Source organism: Homarus americanus, unplaced genomic scaffold (genome assembly GCF_018991925.1).
Source record: "Homarus americanus isolate GMGI-L3 unplaced genomic scaffold, GMGI_Hamer_2.0 scaffold32929, whole genome shotgun sequence".
In the NCBI taxonomy this organism is placed as follows: domain Eukaryota; kingdom Metazoa; phylum Arthropoda; class Malacostraca; order Decapoda; family Nephropidae; genus Homarus; species Homarus americanus.
In genome coordinates, this window is record NW_024737097.1 from 3,761,033 (window position 1) to 3,782,832 (window position 21,800).

The 21,800-nt window shown below is 39.7% G+C and overlaps 1 protein-coding gene across 1 annotated transcript in view; it reads left to right on the forward strand.

Moving 5' to 3' along the window:
• Positions 1-21,800, forward strand: part of LOC121873162 — a 433,416-nt gene that overhangs the window by 286,964 nt on the left and 124,652 nt on the right. The gene's annotated exons all lie outside the window — the stretch shown is intronic.

The window sequence follows — 21,800 nt, forward strand, 5'->3', positions numbered from 1 at the left end:
TAAAAGACACATTGCATTACACATGTTTATTTGCAAATGTTTCTATTAAGATTAATCAATAAGTGATTCTCAAAAATATGGCTGTCCAATCAGGATCTTTTAGGCCACTCTTCTCCCTACAATCCATTGCAGGGATAGTGAACAGGCTGAGAGAATATCCATCCAACACTATGATCACTTTCTTCCTTATCCATTTAAATATCACTGACGTGGACTTATGGTCCGCAGACATAATGTTGTCTCTGCTTGCATTAGGTTAAGATACAGACCTATCTGGCAAGTATCTGAGGCGGGGGATGACCTGTACTTCTCTTCCTGTAAACTCTGTTACTGTCCCAACACTAACACCCTTCATCACTAGTGTATTGCCTTGACTTTCCCACTGTCAGGGACCTCCTACCACAGGGAGAATCACTAACCACTATTCACCACCTACTTATTCGTAATACAGTAATTTAGATTTAATTCTTGTACGCGACCCATGGTTTGGTGAGTGCTACCTCCCATTGTCCTTAAATCATATCAATATTGTTTCCTTATCACAAGTCATAGTGTGTCCTGCGGGACACGAGTACCAATCTCTTGGTGTCTGACTGCATGGTCTTATGACTAGGCTTCTCACCCCTTGGGGTGAAATGAATTAATTAAATAATAAACCCAGCATAACTAAACAGATGCTCACAAGCAGCAGATGTAGGTAGTGGGATGTTAAGCTTCAGGGGTAAGTCACATAATGCTGGGAAAGACCTCAGTAGCTCTTTTTCCATCTCCTGGGCATGCCAAGTAGCTAGCAATCAAGCTCCTTCAGTTGAGGAGTTTATGGATGATTTTTGCCTCCATAGTGACTGAGTCTGACTAAGACTCAACATGAACTGTCCCTCTAATTGGGGGTGTGGCTGTGGTGACATCACTTTTCAATTCTAATTAATGAGTGACTGAATTTTTTGCACCACGTGGCATCTGGTGGGTGCCAGGAGGGAGGGGGGGGCGCAGTGGTACTTAGTTTTTAAGCAGTAGGTAGCTATCAAACAGGGAGGTACTACCACCTGGGAAGATATTGGGAGCTTAATGTTTTGTCTAATGGTAGACCCTGCTGCCATCTGGCCTCACAAAAATTGTGACCAAGTCCCAGGTTGCTGATCTGACTTTCTGCCTCATTTACACAATTGTAGGGTCGCAAATGTTTCTCTTACTATTGACAACACAAGATACATATATTGTTTCTTACTATTTACTTTAATGTTTTTTCTTTATTATTATTATTACTATTATTATTATTATTATTATTACTGTGTTATTATTATTATTATTAATATTGTTATCATTATTATCTTATTATATTATTTTTATTATAAATTTTATTTGCGATGAATTATTATTATTATTATTATTATTATTATTATTATTATTATTATTATTATTATTATTATTATTATTATTATTATTATTATTATTATTATTATTATTTTTATTATTATTATTTTTATTATTATTATTAATATTATTAATATTAATATTATTATTATTATTACAGTATTACCCCGCTTTACACGGTTTCACTTTCCGCGATTTCTCATTTACGCCGTACCTTGCCAGAACCAGACTTTCACTTTCCGCGGTGCATCTACTCATATACGCGGTGAAGTATAATTTTTTTTTTTTTTTATTTAGCTCATAAAATTCATACAAATTACCCGGCCAGAATATAATTTACATTGCTGGAATTCTTACAATATGATGATCATTTTGAATATAAACATCATGGATTTTGCATTAGACATACAAATTTTAGATCTAATGTAATAATTTGGTTTACACAAAGCAAATATTTTATCCTTTGTGCAGAATATATGAAGTTTACATTCAAAATATTCCCTGACCTGCAAGGAATCCAGAAATGTCAATTATATTATCCTAACTTTAGTCTGAGTTATTATTTATTACTAAAAATGTAAATATACTATTTTCTCCCAATCGCTTCTCTGGTAGGGAGGGAGGGACCAACCCAGCTAGGGCGGAGTATTTTGATTGACAGATAGTGTCCTTGAAGAATATTTCTTTGTTTATTTACTGAAGATATATGTTTTAGCTCATAAAATTCATACAAATTACCCGGCCAGAATATAATTTACATTGCTGGAATTCTTACAATATGATGATCATTTTGAATATAAACATCATGGATTTTGCATTAGACATACAAATTTTAGATCTAAAGTTTTAATTTGGTTTACACAAAGCAAATATTTTATCTTTTGTGCAAAATATATGAAGTTTACATTCAAAATATTCCCTGACCTGCAAGGAATCCAGAAATGTCAATTATATTATCCTAACTTTAGTCTGAGGTATTATTTGTTACTATACCTTAAAATCTAGTTTTTTCACCCACACATTTATCTGGTAGGGAGGGAAGGTGGGGGGTGGGGGGGAGGGTTGGGACCGACAGCTGGCGTGAGTGTGAGGAGGGGGGGGAGGCAAGGTGGGGTACTTTGATTGACAGATAGTGTCGTGAAGGATAATTTTTTTTTTATTAACTGAAGATATTTGTTTTAGCTCAAAAAATTCATACAAACTACTCGACCAGAATATAATTTACATTGCTGGAATTCTTACAATATGATGATCATTTTGAATATAAACATCATGGATTTTGCATTAGACATACAAATTTTAGATCTAAAGTTATAATTTGGTTTACACAAAGCAAATATTTTATCTTTTGTGCAAAATATATGAAGTTTACATTCAAAATATTCCCTGACCTGCAAGGAATCCAGAAATGTCAATTATATTATCCTAACTTTAGTCTGAGGTATTATTTATTACCAAACGTTAAAATCTAGTGTTTTCACCCAAACATTTCTCACAGAGGTAGGAGCTAGTGAGCTGGGAAGAGGGGGGGAGGGGATTTGAGTCCATTATTTGAATGGACATTAACCTGGCGACTGTATTTCTCTTAAATATTAATTGTGTAAGCATACCATCATAAAATTTAGATGTTATTTTTACTACAACATAGGTATTGTGTCGGAAAAAGTGGAGTTTGGGGGACGGGCCAGTCTCTATTGGAATTAATCCCATATGTTCTGTTGTTCACTTTACGAGGTTTTCACTTTCCGCAGTACCCTGTGGGTTCAATTGACCACGTAAATCGGGGTTCTACTGTATTATTATTACATTTTCACCCCCCCAGGCCCCGATGTGAGTCAGTGGCCTGTGCCCGGGTGGGCTAATCCCCGTAAAAAAAAAAAAAATCTGAATTTTAAATACACTCAGCCTAACAGATATGTCTAGATACAAGCTTTATATCTAAGATGAAATTGTGTAAAGCATTTTAGAATCACAGCCTCTTTGAAATTCATTTTAGGTACAGGTACATTTTACTGTACTCTCGATGTAACGGAATCTGATATACCCGGTAATGAACTCTCGATTTAGCGGTAGGAATTTGTTCAGTTATTTTTAGCTTGATTTAGTGAACTAGTTCATTAAATTGTGATTAATTCAATTAATACACTCACACCTACGGAGATACCTCAGACACATGATATGTACATATAAACGTTATTCATGGCTCACCTTAAACCAGGGGTTTGGTGTTTGTTTTCAACATTTTTCTATTATTTCTCCCCCACACCCCTTCCTCTCTGAGACTTCTGAGAGACTTTCAGCATGATGTTTAAGCCCAGTAATTAATTCACCGAGAGGTAGACCGAGAGTTAGCAGTGAACAACACATGCGGTGGCGGGAGGACACAGACTGAGCAGATATAAACAAACCCCATGTAACTCCTTACAGTACAGGGTACAGGTGCTCCTCTACTTACGAACGCGTTACATTGCTGAGGCTTGTTTGTAAGTCCAACTTTACTCCTGTAGATACCAAACATATTGTAAAAAAATGAAAGATTATGGGTATTTAGTACAGCTATACCCTTTAATACAGCCTTAAAACCTGGCTCACCATTCTCCTCTTAGGTAATGTTTGTTCTATCTGGAATTTTCTTCAAAATAATCCAGTCTCATCCATATTAAACACCTGTTCTGGCAGGTAACTCCCCTCAGTGATGATATTTAAACTGAGATACGTAGGCCTAACCACTGACCAGCTGGCACCAGACGCATCTTGACAAACTTCTCACTCTTCCACATTGACAATTACCTCCCATGCAGAATACACACCCATGCTCTTCATATTTCTTATTTTATAGTTGTATAATGTACAGTGAACCCTCCCTTTACGCGGTTTCACTTTACATAGCAGTACCCCGCCAGAACCGGAATTCCCACTTTACGGAAATCCCACTTTACGCGGTGCATCTACTCATATACGCGGATGAAGTATAATTTTTTTATTTAGCTCATAAAATTCATACAAATTATCCGGCCAGAATATAATTTACATTGCTGGAATTCGTACAATTTGATGATCATTTTGAATATAAGCATTATAGATTTTGCATTAGACATAAATTTTAGATCTAATGCAAGTATTTTGTTTACTCAGAGCAAATATGTTATCTTTTGTGCAAAATATATGACGTGTATATTCAAAATATTCCTGGTCTTGCAAGGAATCCAGCAATGTCAATTATATTATCCTAACTTTAGTCTGAGGTATTATTTATTTTTAAAATTGTAAATATACTGTTATAACCCAAACATTTCTCTGGTAGGGAGGGAAGGTGGGGGTGCGGGGTAGGTAGGGAGAGAGGGACCCAGGGAGCAGGTGGGAAGAGGGGGGGAGGTGGGGTATTTTGATTGACAGATAGTATTTGGGTAAGTATATTTTGTTTATTTATTGAAGATATTTGTTTTAGCTCATAAAATTAATACAAATTACCCGGCCAGAATATAATTTACATTGCTGGAATTCTTACAATTTGATGATCATTTTGGATACAAACATCATAGATTTTGCATTAGACATACAAATTTTAGATCTACTGTAAGTATTTTGTTTACTCTGAGTAAATATGTTATCTTTTGTGCAAAATATTTGACGTCTATATTCAAAATATTCCTGGTCTTACAAGGAATCCAGCAATGTGAACTATATGATCCTAACTTTAGTCTGAGGTATTATTTATTACTAAAAAGGTAAATATTCTGGTTTCTCCCAAACATTTCTCTGGTAGGGAGGGAAGGTGGGGGGTGGGGTGGAGGGAGGGACTGACCGACCCAGCTGGCGTGGTGGGAAGAGGGGGGGGGGCAAGGTGGGGTATTTTGATTGACAGATAGTGTCGTGAAGAATATCTTTTTTTTTATTAACTGAAGATATTTGTTTTAGCTCATAAAATTCATATAAATTACCCGGCCAGAATATAATTTACATTGCCGGAATTCTTACAATTTGATGATCATTTTGAATATATATGTAGATATATGAGACGAATATGGCTGTAATATGTAACTCTGTACTATTTACCATTATTGATTCAGGTCTCTGTATTATATGTTTTATAATCATACCCCCTTTTGTCACCAAGTGTTAGTTCAGGCTTTGGGCACATGCGCGCTGTACTCGCATGCGCAGATAGAGATACCCAGAGAGATTCCTAGACAGGACGCTGTTTACCCCTGTCTTAACTCCTTTTTGTGTTTGTACCAGAAATAGAACTTACGGACTTGACATCAGTGTGTTTCCTTTACCCCTGAGTGTAAGGACCACCTGAGTATCCCACATGGCGCAGTGTTTAGCTGGGACATCACATTATTCAGAATTGGAGTGGACACAGAATCTCTCTCGGAGCCGCCATCTTGTCGAGTGGATCTCGGCGCATACCTCAACACGATATTCCTGGATTTACAGTGCAGTGTTGTGAAGTGCTTTTTCAGTGTTGTGTGTGCCCTTTAGTGTCTTTAAAGCGTTTCCCCGTGTTCCTGCACTTTTTACAAAAGAGGGGAGCCTTTTTAAGACCTATGGGAGAGCTCAAGTTTTGACATCCACCCCCGTTCATGTCTCGACCGGCACTGAGTGCGCCAGCGAGAGGAGTTGCTGTAACCGCCAGCCCGCTAGCCAGCCCGCCCCGAGTACACGCACGCACGAACGAACGCACACACACACACACACACACACACACACACACACACACACACACACAGACGCTCGCAGATATCTTCCATTTAAAGACGATTGCTCTTCTGCTCACTTATTAATTACAGTAATTGTGAGAGAAATAAACCAGGCCATATGGAAGATCAGGAATTTATTGGGTTTTCTTCAGATACCCAACAAGCCCAACTTCAGACGGATGTCGGTGCAGTAAGTGGACTCCAAGTGGATCGGAAAGTGGATCAAGCGGCCCCACCCACCCTTAGCCCCCACTACACACGTCCGCAATCTGCCACAGGTGTCGACTTCCTTCATTTAATTCAGTTTTTGGAAGAAAACCGACGACAAGACGACATCAGGAGGCGACAGGAAGACGATGAACGAAGGCGTGAAGAGAATCACAGATGTCAACAAGAAAATGCCAGGTTCAGTGCCATTATCGAGTTGTTGGCACCTGTTACCCTTCAAGCAGCTACTACACCTGCCTTTTCATCCACAGGTGCACCTGCAGGGTCCTCTTCAACTTCTTTGCCCCCCCACAGAAAGCACTCGCTCAGAGTCCACCGCCACTCCAAGCTGATGCCTCGTTCCAGGTATTCCGTGAATGGCGTCGGAGGTGGGACGATTATTCGATGATGGTCGATTTATCAAGGTTGCCTAGGGAGAAACAGCTGATCCAGATGAGGATGTGTCTCACCCTAGAGATGCAACGTATCCTGGAGCACACCCTGCAAATTCCCCACGACACAGACAAGACTGTGAAGGACGTCTTGGATGCTTTACAGACGCATATCAAGGGTCTCCGCAACGAAGCTCTGCGTAGGAGAGAGCTTCTCAGTTGTAAGCAGCTGGAGGGTGAGTCATTTGCCGATTTTTACGTACGACTCAGACGCATCGCTGAGGAGGTTGACGTTTGTCCTGGGAACTCGTTGACTTGTGAGGAAACACAGCTGAAGATGATTATCCTCATGGGCGTACGGGACGAAGAGCTAATTCAGAAGCTTATCTCCCTCGACACTGCCTCTTCTCTACAGGATGTTGTCACCACCTGCCGCTCTTACGAAGCCACCAGAAGTGCGACTTCTGCCATTCGTGCTCCATCTAACCAGCTGTGTGCCATCTCCGCATATAAGAAGAACAAAGGACGTGACCAGACTTCAGCTTCACATCCGACTTCAGCTTCACATCCGACTTCAACCGCGTAATCTTCCAGCATCGCTTCAGACTTGACGCCAGGTCATTCCTGCCGCTTCTTGTGCTGCATTCGGCATGGTTCTGAATGCCCACTGCGCTGACAGCACCTGGAATAACTGTGGCCGTTGTGGTCATTGGGCTGGAGACACTGAAGTGCCTGCCAACAGCACGTTCATTGCGCTCCTGTAGCCGCATTGGACACTGACTAAATGCTGTCAGTCAAGAAGAAGAATACTACTTGCAAGTCTCAGGGCGGCGAAGAACAAAGCGCTGTCATTACGCGTGGGATCCTCTTCTTCTGTCAGCAAGACACCTCAATATCTGTGTTCACCTGTCATACCCAATGACGTTACATCCGTATCAGATGCTTCCCTGACACAGGTATGAGGACGTCACAGTCATCGCTTCAAGACACCTCGACATTCTGCGGATCCTAGGAGCAGCTTGCAACGCCCACCGTCCAGCCACCTGGCGCTCACATGAGGCGGTTCTAATGCTTTTCTCTGGGTACATTTCAGGCTACCCTCACCCTAGGTAAGCAGTCATATTTCTGCCAGATTCAGGTCCACAAAAAGGTGTTCAGATGCCACTACTGTCTTATGGCCACTGTCAAGAGTTAGCCATAATAATAGCCTAGACTTCCTAAGCCAATTCTGGAAATAAAACATGTCAACAGGTGCAAGGCTGCCCTCCCACCCAATACGTCACCTTCTGCAGCCAGGGAGTTCTTCCCTACTGCAATTCAGGGCGATGCGCTGGTTTCAGAGGGACCTCAAGACGGCTCCACTCAAGCCCAATGTTGGCTCCCCATAATTCACCTGAAAAGATGGCGCAGTACCTTTAGCCATCCACACACCGAGACAGATGCCTTAAACTTTCAGAGCCAAGTTGAAGAATTTCGACTCTATGGTGGCCCAGGGGATCATTAAGCCTGCTGGTGGCGACCCCTCGGTTAGTGTCACCCCATGGTGGCAGTCGCCAAGAACATTACTGGAGTTCGTATCACCGTCGACCTCACCAAGCTGAATAGCCAAGTTCCGCCGACCCACATACCGACACCTTCACCGCTTCTGCCCAGTGTGGACCCGAAAAGGCAGGCACTTTACTACAGCAGATGCCTTGTATGTGGTACTGGCAGATGGAACTTCTTGAAATCAGCACCTCGGCGTTCCATCCACACCGTGCGGCGATTTCAGCACTGCAGAAGGACCTATGGGTTTCAGCGGCTACTGGCGATGCTTTCTGCCTCCGTGGTGACCACTGGCCCTTCAGGGTGTGGCGAACTGTGTCAGGTCATCGACGGCGTGCTCCTATAACGGCAAGGGTACTCCGCATCTTGGCGTATTCACCAGATGCTCACCAAGTGCACGCCAAATGCAGGATCACCTCAACAAGGATAAGTTTGTGGTGTGCGCACCTAGTGTGAACTTCTTTAGGTACACCCTCTCCAGGCAGGCATCTCGGCTGATCCTGGAAAGGTCAGCAGCGATCGAGACTTCCCAACTCCTGCCAACTATTGCGACCTCCGCTCGTTCATGGGCCTGGTAAACCAGTTGGCTGAGTTTTACCCCATTTTATCGCCTGCCGCGCAGCCCCTCGCCCCTGATGAGCTGAAGAACATTCACTGGACAGCTGACCATGATGATGAGGCATTCCGTCGCGTCAAGACGGCTCTCCTTAGCCCACCTGTTCTGGCTTCCTGACCCGGCCTGCCCGGTGTCCTCCAGACTGATGCCTCTACGCCTCTCACGGGATTGGATGCGGCTCTGTTGGGACCCGCGGCAATGGGCCATGCTATCTGAGTTCAGTGTGGCTCTCGGTTTCTCTCACCCCAGCGCCCGGGTTCGCTCGCCACCATCAGACTGGAGCTGTTAGCGCTGTCTGGGCCGTGTCAGAAATGTAGGTTATCTGATGGCCTACAACACTTCAACCTCATAATCGGATCATCGGCCCACTCATCGATCTGAACCACTACTCTCGCCCAGATGCGATTAAAAGTCCCGCCTCCAACGTGTGGGAAAGATCTCCCACCCTACCTCTTCACAGCTGTGTGGGCGATGTGAGGCAAGCTGCTTTGCATCCTGATGCTTTGTCAGCCCCAGTCAAGCCACCCCCACACCAGAAGGACAGATCATGTGCTGATGCTACTGCACACACCTCAGGACCGTAGTGACCGTGAAGCGCCCGTCATCAGAAGAGCCTCCCACCGCAGGATGCCAACAGGACTCTTCGGAACTCCAGCAGCAAGGCGGACCCTTTCGTACATCCGTCTACTGAACTCACGTGACCTCGGGATTTCCTCCAACCAGTCACGACTTACAGCTCTTTACTCCCATACTGGAAGATGTGAGAGGATGACACTCTATGCTGATGGCGACCTCGTCTTGTATGGAGCAAGAGTTGTGGTTCCTCGCCCTCGCCGCTGCACTATAGCCCACCTGCACGACAGCCACAGGGTGTGGGAAAGCTACAGCGCCGGGCCCGAGACAAGCTTGTTTTGGCCGAAACCGACTCGACATTGCTAGTTCCGTTCAAGTCTGCGAGCCATGCCAGGTGCTGCAGCTGGTCAGCAGCGGAGACCCCTCATGGTGCTTGACAACCCTATGAGGCCCTTTGAGTGGAAATGCTCTGCGGATTTCTTCGTTGTGGCCCGAGAGAATCGCTTTCACAAATCACTCGCCCGACCCGACTCAGGGTGGCCTGTTATGGATTCCCTGCGGAGAGCAACACTGCCTCTCCTGCAGTGCATGTTCTGTCGCTTCGCCCTTCTGGGAAGTTGGTGTCCCTCTCTCCGTAGCCTGAGGACTGACGGCCGGGCCCCAGTTCACCAGCAGCGACTTCGGGGACTGCATGGGCGATGGGAGTTCATCATGTAGTGTCCTGTACATTATCCCCAGTCCAATGGACATGCGAGGCTACGTAAAGTCCGTCAAGCATCTCATCCTCAAGGCGGCACCCTCCAGGCAACATTGACTGTGAGAAGTTTGACCGGGGTTTATTGGAGTGCGGAATACCCCAACTTCACAGAGTCGCTCCCAGCACAGATGTTATCTGACCACCCTACGGTCATGTGTCACCGCATCCTGAGTCGCGCTTCACCGAGGGGAGTGGCAGGCCAGGGAGCCGAGACTGCGATGGTCGTGCGGCGCCCGTTAACGACCAGGTAAGGCTGATGCGATCAGCACGCCCGACCCGCCCAGGTTGAGTATCAGACGAAGCAGTTAGGGTTCAGACCCGGCGTCTCACGCTGGGACAAGGTCGAGGTTGTCATGAGCTGCGGCAGACCGGGGATTACGAGTCCGTCTCTCTGGTGAGGCCGGGTATGGTGGCGGAATCGCCGCTTCCTTCGTTCAATGCCGTCTAGTGGTAACCTCCCCATCCTGTAAACCCTTGCTTGGGCCCGAGAAAAAGTAAGTCCTCATTCAGTGACCCCCAGTTTTCCCCGTCACTCTCAAAGGCTCCTGGAAAAAGTCCGCTCGAGGGTACTCGGCGTGAGGGGGGTGTAGATATATGAGGCGAATATGAAACAGCAATATGTAACTCTGTACTATTTACCATTATTGATTCCAGGTCTCTGTATTATATGTTTTATAATCATACTCCTTTACATCGCAAGTGTTAGTTCAGGCTTTGGGCATCTGGCAGCTATGCTGCATCTTGAATAAAGAGATACCAGAGAGATTCCAAGACAGGAAGTAGCTGTTTACCCTATCCTCCTTTTCATGTTTAATGCGGAAATAGAACTTACGGACTTGACATCAGTGTGTTTCCTTTACCCCTGAGTGTAAGGACCACCTGAGTATCCCACAATATACATCATAGATTTTGCACTAGACATACAAATTTTAGATCTAATGTAAGTATTTTGTTTACTCTGAGTAAATATGCATTTTTAATCCTTGTTTATTCCTAAATGACTGCAGTATTTTTACATAGACCATTTGATGTGACAGATATAGATATTAAAAAATGGGTAAAATTGAAAAAAAAAAAAGGAAGAATGAAGGAAACTGCAGCAGGCCAATTGGTACATACAGTACTAGACAGCACCAATTTCACCCAACCCCAATCACTTGTACATCTTTTAATGATGGAATTTGGTAATTTGTTCTGCCTGTCCACTACTCTATTTCCAAACCAGTGTTTACCTATCTTGTGCCTAAATCTAAATTTGTCTACCAGATATCTCGGCCTTAAAGGCGCCGGGTGCATAAGACCCCAAATTTCCATTTAAAAAGTAGCTTTTGAGCTCTATTCACATAAGACCAGTACCCCAAATGTGACACTTACCCACTGACTCAGTAGTCCTTTACCAACCATCCTTGTTTTTTAAAATAAGGCCAATTCACTCAAGTAATGTCATCAAATGTTCGCTGGTGTAGTGTAAACACTATACGCCACTGAAGCGCCTGCTATTTACCGTAACTGAACAATGTCTGTGTCGAGTAAAATTTTTCCATTTATATATATATATATATATATATATATATATATATATATATATATATATATATATATATATATATATATATATATATATATATATATATATATATATATATATATATATATATATATATATATATATATATATATATAATATACATATATATATACAGTAGTACCCTGCTTTTACTGTCAATAAAACCCACAGGCAACGTGTTAAGTGAAACCGCTATGAACAACAGAACATATGGGATTAATTCCAATAGAAACTGGCCCGATCCCCAAACCCACTTTTTTCCACACAATACCTACTGTATGTTCTAGTAAAATAACATCTAATTTTTATGATGGTACATGCACAATTAATATTAAGAGAAATAGAAATACAGTCGCCAAGTTAATGTTCATTCAAATAATGGACCCAACTCTCCTCTTCTCACACTACACCACACTACACTGCTGGGCTCTTCCCTCTGGAGTAATTTTTGGGGAAACTCATCAAATTTTAATAATAAATAATACCTCAAACTAAAGTTAGATAATATTAAATTGACATTAAGCGGATTCCTTGTAAGACTAGAATAACATATTTTGAATATAAAATGTCATATATTTTGCACAAAAGATAAATATATATACTACAGAGTAAACATTATATCTAAAATTTTGTATGTCTAATGCAAAATATATGATGTTTATATTCAAATGATCACCAAATGTAAGAATTCCAGCAATGTAAATTATATTCCTGGGTCAATTTGTATGAATCTTATGAGCTAAACAAATATCTTCAGTTAATAAAAAACATTCTTCACTATTAATTATTCGTCAATCAAAGGCCCCCACCTTGCCTCTTTCCAAATCAAGGGTCAGTCCTAACCCCCCCCACCTCTCACCAACTCTCCCTTCAAGAGAAAGGTTGGGTGAAAAACAATTTTAAGGATTTTGTATTAAAATAATACCAGATTAAAGTTAGATAATATAATTGATATTAAGGATTCTTGTAATAGGAATATTTTGAATATAAATGTCATATATTTTGCACAAAAGATAGCATATTTACTCAGAGTAAACATTACATCTAAAATTTGTATGTCTAATGCAAAATCTATGATGTTTATATTCAAAATGATCATCAAATTATAAGAATTCCAGCAATGTAAATTATACTCTGACCGGGTAATTTGTATGAATTTTATGAGCTAAAACAAATATCTTCAGTTAATAAAAAAAAAAAAATTTTCTTCACAGGGTAACAGATGGTCGGTCGGTCCCTCCCTCCCCCCCACCCCCCACCAACCGTCCCAACCAGATGTGTGGGAAAACCAGAATATTTAACTTTTTAGTAATAAATAATACTTCAAACTAAAGTTAGGATAATATAATTGACATTACTGGATTCCTTGTAAGACCAGGAATATTTTGAATACAAATGTCATATATTTTGCACAAAAAATAACATATTTACTCAGAGTAAACATTATATCTAAAATTTGTATGTCTAATGCAAAATCTATGATGTTTATATTCAAAATGATCATCAAATTGTAAGAATTCCAGCAATGTAAATTATATTCTGGCCGGGTAATTTGTATGAATTTTATGAGCTAAAACAGGCAGTCAGGCAGGGTGGCGGGTGGGGGGGTGGGGCGAATCTAAAAATAGCTCTCGAGCCGGACACTCACCGCGTATACGTGGAAAAAACCCGCGTTAAGTGAAAGTTCGGCTCTGGCGAGGCACCGCGTATACGGTAAAACGCGCTAAGCATAACCGCGCTAAGCATAACTGCGTTAAGCGGGGTAATACTGTATATATACAACATAATATATGTACAAAAAATAAATGTTAAATGAATTATTTATGGTGCATTAGGGTACTGGTCACTTCAGACACAAGGACGGGCTATAAATAGCCTTCTTTATCTCCCCTCCATCTCACCCTGAGCCAGAGGGAAGGGTGGTGGTAAATAATATTTGTTTGCTTATTTTCCATTTACTTGAAATAGATTTACCGAATTATTTGTTTATTTATTTAAAAGTCATTTACTGAATATTCTATGTAAAAAATAAATTTTAAATTAATTATTTATAGGAGATAAGTATTATGATCAGTAAATATATGGTATTACTGGACACTTCAGACACAAAGACGGGATAAAAATAGCCCATCTCCCCCTCTTCTTACAGCTGCCAATGGGAAGCGTCTTGGTAATTAAATTTGATGTTTATTTTCATTGCCTAATTTATCATGTATCAAAGTAATATTACTAAAAATTGTGTAGGTAGTAGGCAGCTACCAAACAGGTAGATACTACTGCCTGGAAAGATATTGGAAGCATAATGTGTTGTCTAATGGTAGACCCTGCTGCCATATGGCATCACGAAAATTGTGACCAAGTCCCAGGTTCAGCGCTGACCTGACTTTCTGCCTCATTTACACACAATTGCAGTTTGAATTGTTCCTCTAACTTTGACAACACAACATACATACAGTATATTATTTCTCACTTTTGATCTTTTTTTTACTTTTTGTATTTATTTATGGTTAGTTACTTAAAATAAGGCCAATTCACTTCAAGTAATGGCATCAAATGTTACCAGCTGGTTGTAGTGTAAACACTAGTGACGTCACTTAAGCGTCTGTATTTAACTGTCAGTAGTTTCAAGAATTAATGCAGTCATTTACTGAATATTCCTTGTAAAAAAATAAATTTTAAATTAATTATTTATAGGAGATAAGTATTATTATCAGTAAATATACCGATATGCATTACAGACCACCTCCACGGCTAAAAATAGCCCAATCTCGCGGTCACTTTTCCTTTCTTGTCTCCTCACTGGCAAATGGGGGGGGCGTGGGGAGGGGTGTGTGATGATAGCTGTGTTTATTACAGGGGTATAATTCTCTTTTACGGTATGTTAGACAGGTTTATAATACATTTTTATTATTTTGATATACCGGTAATCTTAATTTGAATCCAGCTTGCCAAACGTAAGTTTCAGTATAAAATAATTAGTGGTAAGACCTTGTGAGTGGCTTACGATGTTTCCATCACCACTCTTGACACACTAAACCACAATATTTAAGAGGTAAGAATTTTATACTTGGTGGTTTAGACGACCCCCTAACTTTGGGCAGATTTTTTTAATGTTCAAATTCCGTCTTATAAGCCGAGATATACGGTAATTTAAAACCATTGCTACTTGTTTGAGTACCTTCAGATTTTTCACAGTGGTATGCTCAGACTTTATTCCTACTGATATTTAGTTTCCTGTTTATTACACATCTTTAAAAAACCGTAATTATTTAGGGGTCTCAAATATAAAAAGTTCTCCTATATATGATATACATTATATACAGTTGTACCCCACTTAACGCGGTCAATTGAACCCAGAGGGTCCCGCGTTAAGTGAAAACCGCGTTAAGTGAATAACAGAACATATGGGATTAATTCCAATAGAACCCAGCCCGACCCCCAAACTCCACTTTTTGACGACAAATAACTATGTTGTAGTAAAAATTACATCTTAATTTTATGATGGTACATGCACACAATTAATACTTAAGAGAAATAGAGAAATACAGTCGCCAAGTTAATGTCCATTCAAATAATGGACTCAACTCCCTCCCCCTCTTCTCACACTACACTCACTGGCTCTTCCCTCTGAGAAATTTTTGGGGGAAAACCAGGTATAGTAATAAATAATTCCTCAAACTAAAGTTAGGATAATATAATTGACATTGCTGGATTCCTTGTAAGACCAGGAATATTTTGAATATAAATGTCATATATTTTTCACAAAAGATAACATATTTACTCAGAATAAACTTTACATCTAAAATTTGTATGTCTAATGCAAAATCTATGATGTTTATATTCAAAATGATCAGCAAATTTTAAGAATTCCAGCAATGTAAATTATATTCTGGCCGGATAATTTGTATGAATTTTATGAGCTAAAACAAATATCTTCAGTTAATAAAAAAAAAAATATATTCTTCGACACTATCTGTCAATCAAAGTACCCCACCTTGCCTTCCCCCCCTCTTCCAACCGCGTGGTCAGTCCCAACCCTCCCCCCACCCCCCACCAATCCTCCATTCAAGAGTTTTTAACATTTAGTATTAAATAATACCTCAGATTAAAGTTAGGATAATATAATTGACATTGCTGGATTCCTTGTAAGACCAGGAATATTTTGAATATAAATGTCATATATTTTGGACAAAAGATAACATAATTACCTAGAGAACAATTTTTATCTAAAAATTGTATGTTTAATGCAAAATATATGTTGTTTATATTCAAAATGATCACCAAATTATAAGAATTCCAGCAATGTAAATTATATTCTGACCGGGTAATTTGTATGAATTTTATGAGCTAAAACAAATATCTTCAGTTAATAAAAAAAAAAATAATTCTTCACCGGGTAACAGATGGTCGGTCGGTCGGTCCCTCCCTCCCCCCCACCCCCCACCCCCCACCAACCGTCCCAAGGAGATGTGTGGGATAACCACTAAATTTTAATAAATAATACCTCAAACTAAAGTTAGGATAATATAATTGACATTGCTGGATTCCTTGTAAGACCAGGAATATTTTGAATATAAATGTCATATATTTTGGACAAAAGATAACATAATTACCTAGAGAACAATTTTTATCTAAAAATTGTATGTTTAATGCAAAATATATGTTGTTTATATTCAAAATGATCACCAAATTATAAGAATTCCAGCAATGTAAATTATATTCTGGCTGGGTAATTTGTATGAATTTTATGAGCTAAAACAGGCAGTCAGGCAGGGTGGCGGGTGGGGGGTGGTGCGAATCTAAAAATAGCTCTCGAGCCGGACACTCACCGCGTATATGATGAAAAATGCCGCGTTAAGTGAAAGTTCAGCTTTGGCAAGGCACCGCGTATATGCGAAAACGCGTTAAGTGAAAGCGCGTTAAGCGGGGTAATACTGTACTGTATAGGGTATTATATAAGAGGCACTCAGCATTAGAAGGGGATGAAGCGCCACCCCGACCAAAATGCGTTTTTTTATGTATATCACTATTTTCACCGTTCCTCTTCATGTTGGCGTTGGATGTAACCTTCCAGCTAGAATAGAAATATGGTAGAAAGTCTTTAAAAAATAGAGTGTCATTTCGCCCCAGGTCGGGAGCTACGTGTCTGGCTGTGCGCTCAGTAAATGAAGGTGGCTACATCCCGTTCAGAGTGAGAGGAGCGTGAGCCAATGACAGGACACCTCCCGCCGGAGGGTGGGTGTAAGACGAGTGCTGGTTTTGGTGATCAACAACTTGTTTTACAATATTAGCCCACAATAATAAGAAAATTTTGCAGAAAAACGCGATTATTGTTGGTTTGAAGATCAAACAACTGTACATGACGGGTAGTTATTCTCTTTCAACTCACGATAAAATAACTATTCACGGTACAGTGGTCCCTAGGTTAATGAACACAATTCGTTCCAGAAGGTCGTTCATTAGCCGAAAATTTCGTTAACCGACTCCATTGTTTCAATGGGATATTGGGTAATTGGTTCCAGCTCACCGAAAAGTACATACAATGTAAAAAAAATTGCAATAAAGTGCACTTACTTTGAGGTGTGTATGTAGAAGGCTCCTGGTTGATGATGATGACGGGAATGAGAAGTGGGGATGGAGGAAAAATCACATTCTAGGGGACCCATGCTTGATGCAGTCATTTCACCAATAAAATTTTAAGTTCACTAGGTGTAATTCAAGATTATTTTCTTTAAATCAACACTGCACTGTGCTATATATTGCCAATATGTTAAATAAATTTCAGAATGACCAATAATTGTACTGTAAAAATGTAAAAATACTCTGTATTCAAGAGATCCACAAGCAAGATGTTTCCTCCACTAACAGAGATACAAACTGACACCTTGGTGGGTGAGTGAAGTGGCTGATGGGCGCACCAAAAACTAGTTCCCTGTACTGCAATTATGTTAAATAAGTGTTAAAATGACTCATAATTTTAAAATAAAACTTGGAAAAATATTGAATAACATAACCTTCTTGATATTTACTCCAATTGAAACGAATATAAGCCCTAGAACCGATTACTGTATTGGCGGACTAATCTTCCAGTTGGTGAGCAGGCCAAAACATGTTGACTCGTTTTCGTAAGAATTTCGTTAACCGAAATGAAGATTCTTATGGAAGATAATTTGTTAACCGAAATTTCGTTAACCGAGGTGTTCGTTAACTGAGGGACCACTGTACTAACTTCCAGTTTTCACAGTTTGCTAGGAGAGGGATGGAGCTGCACGATAACAAAAAAGAGAACCCTCTAGCTAAAAAAAACAACAAAGTTATGATTATCTGAACTTCGAAAAACTTTAAACTTGTTTTTCTCCATTTTTTGAATTTGACGCTTCACCCCCTTCTATTGCTGAGCGCCTGATATATCAGGGGAACTCAATAGGTTGACTGCGGTCTGAATAAAGACCGCGGTTAGCTTTGATGCAGACCCCAGTATCCAAATGGAACTTATTGATTTCCAAGAAAATGTTGCCTTGAAAGAGGAGGTTTATGACTGTGATTGTCACATTCTGGACACAGAAGATGTCTCAAGCTAGTTCCCCTCATCTTCACAAGTTGCATTGGCTCCACTTACCAGTGTGAGTCTGCTTTCTCCGTCATGAATTTTATGAAGAACAAATACCGTTCCAGCATCACAAATGAGCACCATCATTGTCTTAGATTAGCTATCACATAATTTGTACCAAAGTTCAGGGAATTGGCAAGAAGCACGAAGTGCCACCTTTCACAATAATGATGATTAATCAATCAATGGTCCACAATGACAATTATATGTACACTCAGGGTCAAAACTACTCATCCCCTTTTCCTATTCAACAAAGAGGGATGAATAATTACCTTTGAACCGGACTGTATATTCTTTAATTGCAATATTTTTTTATGTGTGCTACAGAGATTTGGTTTATTTTCATTCATCATTCTTCCTTCTTCAACAAGAGTAGAATGTATGATAACTTTAGGTCACAAAAATACATACATTACCTGCAGTGTTTTATTGTGTTTCAGATAATTAGTTTTTTCTTTTGTTCATCCCCCAGGTTGCCTCTTCGGTGTAATGGATGGATGGTTACTTTTATGGCTTCTTTTGGTCCATGGCCTCTTGTTCAATTCTTTAATTCATTTGTACTGTCAACAAATTTTGAGATTATATATGCATGTGGATGGAAATAAACTGAATTGTGCACTCATCATTTCTTTGTTATTGCTTCATATTAAATTAAAACTCATCCAGACCTTGGCCACCTAGAAAATTTATGTGATTGGACCTTCACATATACAGTAGTAGTTGAATACCCCTGATGTAAATCATGTACAAGTTACACCTTGCTAATCCGGGAAGCTTGGGACTAGACCGGTTCCGGATTAGCGAAAATTCCAAACCATCAAAGCCGAGGTTAAAAAATGATAAAATAATATATCAAATTTATTGTACGATTACTGGTACCAATACAACTTACATAAGCATAAATCTAGCCCAGGCTTACTGGACCTCTTTATGATGAAGTATTAGTGCTATGGCACAAGTTTTTTTTCTTTTTATTTTTACGGGGATTAGCCCACCCGGGCACAGGTCACTGACCCACTTCGGGGCCTGGGGGGCGAAAATGTAATAATAATAATAATAATAATAATAATAATAATAATAATAATAATAATAATAATAATAAAGAACCATAAAGATATACAAAAATGAAAAGAAGATCAAGAATGAGAAACAATATATGTATGTTGTGTTTTCATAGTCAGAGAAACAATTGAGACCCTGCAATTGTGTGTAAATGAGGCAGAAAGTCATATCAGCATCCTGGGACTTGGTCACAATTTTCGTGGTGCCACAATTTTCGTGATGCCATATGGCAGCAGGGTCTACCATTAGACAATACATTATGCTTCCAATATCTTCCCAGGCGGTAGTACCTCCCTGTTTGGTAGCTGCCTACTACCTACAACCTCGCTTTATGCCGTTCACTATATAGGAATTCACATATACAGTACAGTATATGTACAGAACTAAACAAAGAATTTATTTGAAATACTCTGTAACATTCAATGCCATAATATCCTGACCACTAGGGTTAGTTATACAGACTTTTCCCTGTGAAAAAGCCATAATTTTTAGCAACATATTATTGTACTCACTTTATACTCAAATTTACTAAGCTAAAGGACTTAAAAATTGTATCTCCAGTACAAAATATGAGAAGTTTTTACTCAAATTAATTACTATCTTAGAAGGATTCCAGCAATGCAAGTTATATTCTACTAAGTCAAGTCCATGACATTTTATAAAAGAAAAACTTTAAGCCAAAAACTACCTTTACTCTCTAAATCCTTATCGTCTTCTGGGGAGGGGGAGGTGAGGTGTTGACAGCCAGGTGGGGAGATTACCAAGTGCATAGTCATCAGCGGAGGCGTCACATTCAGTATTATACAATAGAAGGAGTTTAAGTTTTTCACTTATAAAATGTCACAGACTTGACTTAGTAGAATATAACTTGCATTGCTGGAATCTTTCTAAGATAATGATTAATTTGAATATAAACATCTTATATTTTGCATTAGAGATAAATTTTTTTGTCTTTTAGCCTAATACATTTGAGTACAAATTGAGTACAGTAATATGTTGTACAAAATTATGGCTTTTTAGTAATTAACTTGGTACATATGAATACAGGTTGTGTTAATTGTGATGATTTTTCCACAACTTTTATAGCTGCCAAACTATCGGGTCCCAGATTGGCGGGGTCTAACCTGTGTATATGTATCCCTCATTTAATGATCATTCACTTAGCAATATTTTGGTTTAGCAATACAATACAGTATATACAATTTTTAATTCTCTTTTTTGTTTAATGATGGGCAATTTTCAGTTTAGCAATGTTCAGTTCACCAGGAAAAATCCATGAGGAAAGTTGGAAAAATTGGGGATTCTGTGCTCCAAGTGCGCATTATTACAATACAGGTACACCACTGATTATCCAGGAACTGATGGTCTGGCACCTCCTTTAGTCCGGACAAAATTATGAGGGGACACTTAACTTCCCTCCCTCCCAGCCTTGGTGAAGGTAGTTTTAGACGTAAAGTTTTTATCTTATAAAATGTCGCTGACTAGACTTAGCAGAATATAAATTGCATTGCTGGAATCCATGTAAGATAGTGATTAATTTGAGTATAAACATCATATAGTTTGCACAAGAGATAAATTTTTTAGTCTAGTGTAGTACAATTGAGGACAAAGTGTGTACAGTAATGTTGCTCAAAATTATGGCTTTTTCACATTTAATTTACATTTAATGTTTGTTTAATTTAAGTTTCTTGCAGTCCATGGTACTTTAGAGACACAGAAGGTGTATAATTAGTGGGTCAGAGGTGTATTGTTGAATTATTATTACCAGACCTCGGTTGGTCCGGCAAAATGAATAATCCGGCAAGGCTTTTGAACCAAGGGTGCCAGAAAATCAGTGGTGGACCTGTACAGTACACCCGGATAATCCGCGGATTTTTATATCGCGGTCCTCTATTATTCGCGGATGACACCCTGGATGTACCCAAGAATGGCTGTGGGGTAGCTTTAAAGTTGCGACTTTTTCGTGGCCAGGACAGGGAGCCATTTGTTCTAGAGACAGTAATTTTCTTTACCTGTATTGTATAAATGTGTGTGTGTGTGTAGACACGCACACACATACAAATAAATATTAATGGGAAAATCCTCTCACAAATACAGTATAGTCTGGTTTTACGCAGTTAATTAAACCCATGGAGGTCCGCGTATAAAGCGAAACGCGTAAAAAAAATAACAGAACCTATGGGATTAATTGAAATAGAGACTGGGCCGACCGCCAGATCCTTTTTTTGGCTATCGCCGACACAATTCTGTACATTGTAGTGAAAATAACATCTTAATTTTATGATGGTATGCACACACAATTAATATATAAGAGAAATATCAATAATATTAGGTTTTTTAACACTTATGTTAGTAGAAGAGATGGCTGGGCACACGGGGATGGGGGGTTGGTTC